Below are 6,047 nucleotides of genomic sequence, written 5' to 3' on the forward strand. Positions count from 1 at the left end.
AAACACTTCTCTCATGGTATGTAATTTGAAAGTTAGAATGGGAAATGTTGTTATATATTAAATGCAAATCAATTTTCTGTCCAAAGACTTTTTTATTACTCGGGCAACGCCGGGTAGCACAGCTAGTATATTCATATAGGGTAAATATTCTTGCACCAGTTGCCTAAACATTAATTAAACAGACAATAACAAAGGCAAAAATAATGGAAAGCACAAAATAAATTGAGGGTAACGAGAAGATTTTTAATGTTACACATGGAAGTTTAGAGATTACATAATAGTGCTAGATTACTTTGGAAGTCTATTTAATAAAATGGCTTTAAAGTTTGCTATTTATTGTAAACTTATGACCACGTAGAACTGAACCCTCTGAGCTCCTTCATGATTGCTAGCAGCAACACGGAAGAAGTTTAGTGATGACAGCATGGAAGCAATGAGCATCAGCTAAACAAGAGAAACTGATAAAAACCACAACTAAATACAAGATAAAAATACTCTACCAATAGTGCGTAAAAACATATTTGTTTATCACCCTCATAGACCTCTACATCGAACGACATGAGAGTAATATTACATTACTCCATACAACGGCAGCTTAAAATTTGCAACAAGCCTGAATACTAACTTCATGTGTTCAGCTGGTGATTCGAACTGAACTTAGAGAGCGCGAAGTTTGAGTTGACCACTAGCGAGCATCGACAAGCCCTAGGGTGCTCACTCTCTTCTATTCGTTCCCAAGGGCTAGTCTGAAATGTTATAAAATGCACCTTTTCCACTGACTTACACATTAATAAAAAACTACCCTTTATCAATTCATCACCACAGATTGATTGCTCCCTTTTTTGCTCATGAATACCCCTTTCCACTGTGTGGAACTCAATGAGACAGGTTTGACCCCTATCCACTGCACCAAACTAAAAAAACAGCCTTTTTTATGAAAACACTCTAGAGTGTCTGGGCACCAAAAACACTCCTAAATCATGCTTTTTTCGTCGAGCCCTTGGGTATCAATAGAAGAGAGTGAACCCCTGGGTGACAAGCATGGCAGCGTCAAACGCTGTCGGCATCAAACTTATTTGTAAAAGTGTTGCGTAAGCTGTTTAATCAGCAGAGCCATACATAACATTTTCATCCGAGTCGTCAACATTGTTATCACTGGATTATCATGCAGCCTTGACTGCAAATGCAGTGAGGTGAAAGTGATTACCAGAGCTGACCACAGAGAGGCTGCTATCTAAGCTTTTACAGAAAAGAAACTTGAAAAGCTCCAACTCTGTTTGACTGTGTAAAGCTAAAGGGTACACTGTGTATGGCTAGTACGGTCTACCAAGGTAGCTCTGCAAAGCCACTTGATGCAGTGAAACAAACATCTCTAGAATAGATAATCGAATACTACTATAGGGCTGAAAGAATAAAAGTTCATGAACAACAAGTTATAATATTATTCTCTAGTAAATTATGAATTTCAACTCTTTATAAAACGCTTTCATATTCTACAAGCCTATGAATATCAAGCACCCTACCAGTCTTGTACTAGATTAATAAAACTTTAGGGCTTGTCATAACTTGCAAAGCTTATACACTTCTATCAGTGAAAAAAGAATGTTTTTCAAGTTTACCCTAACAGTATCAGTGAATTCTATTTGCGGCTCTTTCATCCCCTCGCTGCGGCTCCCTCTGACTTTGGATTTTTTTTCATTTTTCCTTTTTTCACCATATGCCAAGTAATTCATAAAAATAAAGAAGTTTTATCACTAGAGTTTGTAACACAATTTAAAAAATTGTAACTATGGTAATAAATCAAACATCGTCGCTTGCTATGTGTCATTATTTATGCGCCAATAAAACCGCCAAAATTACACCAGCCGCCACGCCACTTCTGCATTTTTTACCCCGGGTAGGCAAATTTTGGCGAATACTAAGAAAAGAAAAGTGACAGAGGAAAATAGAACAATTAATCCTACGTGAGCTGATTCGTTTGCTTTCACTGCTGGTGAGACTGGTTAACCAGTTTGCTTAATATGTAATGAGAAATTTGCATTTGCCTTACACTCAAGTTATTATTAGCTATTTTATTGTTCTTTTCAAAAGTTTAATTTTGTTTTCTTAGCAGTTAAATCATTATACATGCTACGCCTTTTCATTTTATGGTGTAAACATGGTATACATGTACAAGCATTAAAAGCTAAACAAAATGTTACATGTAGTATTTATTTTTTATTTATTTAAAATATCAAAAGGGGTTTGTGGCTCCCACTGCATTATTTTCTGCGGAAATGAGTCCAAATGGCTCTTTGAGTGGAAAAGATTGCAGACCCCTGGTCTAGGCTGTCATAAAAAAGAATAATTTGTCTTAATGTGAACATGAAACCTTTTGAGTAAAAGAAACTGTCCTATATGTAGTACCTTCAAGGTCATTCAAGGTCACAGCTAGGCACGATTACAATCAAAAATGGGAGGAAGGTGTAAAGATTAGCTACAGACAATTTATAGCAATTTTGCTGGGCAAATAGACGAATGCCATCGTGTATAATTATGTAGAAGTTTAGCAGACCGTAGGTGGGAAACTCTGCCGAACTGCCGTAGTGAGTAGAAATGGCTGAGACAAATTTTTCATCGAGCATCTCTGTGCCAAACCTGAGCACGCGTATGGCAAAGCTGATCAAAAATACTATCATCATGAATATTGCTGTGAACTTGAACCGCGGGTCTAAAAATATTGCATATTATTTGATGTAAAGACAACCAGGCAGTAACATATTTGATATATAGCATGGCTGACAGCTTGTTTAGATAGATGATAAGATGGATCATCTGACTAACTGAAAAGATATAGTTAGTTATAGAGATGGTAGAGTTAGTTATAGAGTCTGTAGAGTTAGTTATAGAGACTGTAGAGTGAGTTATAGAGATGGTAGAGTTAGTTATAGAGACGGTAGAGTTAGTTATAGAGACGGCATAGTTAGTTATAGAGACGGTAGAGTTAGTTATAGAGATGGTAGAGTTAGTTATAGGGATGGTAGAGTTAGTTATAGAGATGGTAGAGTTAGTTATAGAGTTGGTAGAGTTATAGTTATAGAGGTGGTAGAGTTAGTTATAGAGACGGCATAGTTAGTTATAGAGACGGTAGAGTTAGTTATAGGGATGGTAGAGTTAGTTATAGAGATGGTAGAGTTAGTTATAGAGACGGTAGAGTTAGTTATAGAGGTGGTGTAGTTAGTTATAAAGATGGTAGAGTTAGTTATAGAGATGGTAGAGTTAGTTATACAGATGGTAGAGTTAGTTATAGAGACGGTAGAGTTAGTTATAGAGACGGTAGAGTTAGTTATAGAGACGGTAGAGTTAGTTATAGAGGTGGTGTAGTTAGTTATAAAGATGGTAGAGTTAGTTATAGAGATGGTAGAGTTAGTTATACAGATGGTAGAGTTAGTTATAGAGACGGTAGAGTTAGTTATAGAGACGGTAGAGTTAGTTATAGAGATGGTAGAGTTAGTTATAGAGACGGTAGAGTTAGTTATAAAGATGGTAGAGTTAGTTATAGAGAAGGTAGAGTTAGTTATAGAGACGGTAGAGTTCTTTTTAATATTTGAAAATATGTCTACAATATTTTTAAGTAGGGCATATAACCGCTTAAATTGTGTGACAAATTTAGTTTGGAATGGAATAGCAAACCTATTTTACATCATGAAACATATTGCAATGTGACCGCCTGTGTAATTAAATGGTCATTCCTGATATAACTGTTAGAAAATACTTTTTTAGCTAACTCATAGACAGCCATTGCATATTTTGCATTCAAACCAGGTGCTAGCCATTCTTTAATGTCTTTCAATACCTGAAAAAAACTTATGGCACTGATAACAAAATGAGATAGCGTTTAAAGAGGTAGTGGTGGATTAAAATTGGCTCTTGTAATACAAATTTTTTTATAAATATTTGTACCTGAACATAATCCAATTTTTTTCTTTTTGACATTAATACGTATAAAAGTGGCACTTGCTTGCTGAAGCATCTTTGTCTTATGAAGGCATTGATTGTTAGCAGCTGCTCAAAAGGCTTTTTCACACACTTGAAGGTTCCTTCCAAATACAGTGTTCTTGACATTTTAGTTGATCTAGCCGTTAGTGGAAAATATTAAGCGCCTTTCACTATCAATTTGAATGTCCACCCGCGAGAAGTTTTTTGGTATGGCATCAAGTATAAGCTAAAAAATATTTTAGATACTGTTTTGATGTTCGTGTCACAGTTCGATTACCATATTACATTTTCAGATTACCAACTTCAATTTGCAAAATTAAAAGAGGAGTGAAGTTAGTTTTTCCAAGCAGCAGTACACTCAATAAGATTAATTATTTATAACCGATTTTTTTAATTAAGGCCGGTTATCTTAATTCTATATAAAAATTATATATGGTAAAATTCTAGACTGACTCACCTCGGAATATTTTAATTTTGGATATTTTGGTCCGCATATCTTTCTTATTTTATTGTCCATCCTAATTAAATTTCATTTTGAAAGACTGCTGCTGGTTGCACATTTTGTCATAAATTCTTTTAAGTTGTTGTCTATCATCGAGGTAGCACTCGAGAAAGGTTTCAGTTTTGCTTCTTTAATTTATAATATCAGTCAGAGTCATGTACAGCATTTTTATAGGCTAATCTTTAGTATGAAAAGTTTCAGCCAAACGTTACATTAAATAAGTTTTGAGGATTATTAATGAGATTGAGTGCCTCTATCGTTACTTCTCTTACCTTAGTTATTAAAGCGGTTCGCTCTTGTAGGTATTCTTGTGATAGACACGTGTGTAAGCCAGATACCTTGTGTGCAAATTTAAAACTGTTACTCTGGGTGACCTTAGCTCTGCATTCTTTTCGTTTGCTACAAATCCATTAGACTGCCTTTCTACCATCCATATTTTTGTAAGTTTTATTGACGACATAGCTGTACCCATACGATGACACAAATATATCTCCTTGCTGCTTGCTCCTGGCTGGATAAATCTCATACTTCACCGCGCTAGAAAAATAAGCTTCAGTTATAGTTATCTTTTTATAAACCAACACCAAATTCTCAAACATGTGAGACGAAACAACTCCATGTACATTACATTACCGCAGTGAAAATATAACACATGTAAATGGTATATAGTGTTTCTATTTCTGTTTCAGTTCTGCTCTCCGCTGATTTCTCGGATGATTTTGGTACCACCTGACAGCATGACTACGTAAATGTTCATCTCAATCAATGCTAGACAATGAGTCCATAGTTTGAATCGATTTAGAAATTTTGTGCCTTTAGACATCAAATTTGTATTTTCTTTTATATATAGTTGATAAGTGAATACCGCATACATTATTGTGTAGTTAGTATATGAAAACCACTCATTGTCGTAATGATGATTTATTAAAGAAGTGATAGATTTTGCTGTCATATTTATTGTACTGTTATTGCTAATAATAATTATATTTGTTTAGGCTTGTATCATCAATGTCACTGCCGGTAAAGTCATTAGGTCCTGGATCAAGATGCATAATTGATGAAGAGGAATTTGACCTGCTATAAACAAAGTGATACTATCATATTATATGCTGTGCTATTAATACATGTATTATTAATTATGAAAGAGAGATGCTTAATTAATGATAGTAACAGTCTTGTGTTTACTATAATTAATCTTCACTGGTCAGACAATTATATATACATGAAGATACATAAAGAATGTAAATATCATGACCTTCCAAGATTGTCTCTCCTACAAACGGTAGACTGTGTACTTACAAGCTACAGACGAATCCAAACAAAATGACTGCACCTTCAAGCAGTTAGATACTACTATTTATATCTAAGCAATTGGCACACTTGAAAGTAGACAGACAGGCAGCTAGTCTAACAATGACACAAGGTGTTTAATAAATACTAAAGGCCCTAGGTAGAGCGTAACGTCTTTCAGCACGTACTGATGCAAATAGTTAGTCACTTCTTGAGATAAGATGATCTATGAACAACTTATCAGGATACTCGTATGTAGAGCTATTCTTACTGTTGT

Source organism: Watersipora subatra, chromosome 7 (genome assembly GCF_963576615.1).
Source record: "Watersipora subatra chromosome 7, tzWatSuba1.1, whole genome shotgun sequence".
Classification (NCBI taxonomy): Eukaryota; Metazoa; Bryozoa; class Gymnolaemata; order Cheilostomatida; family Watersiporidae; genus Watersipora; species Watersipora subatra.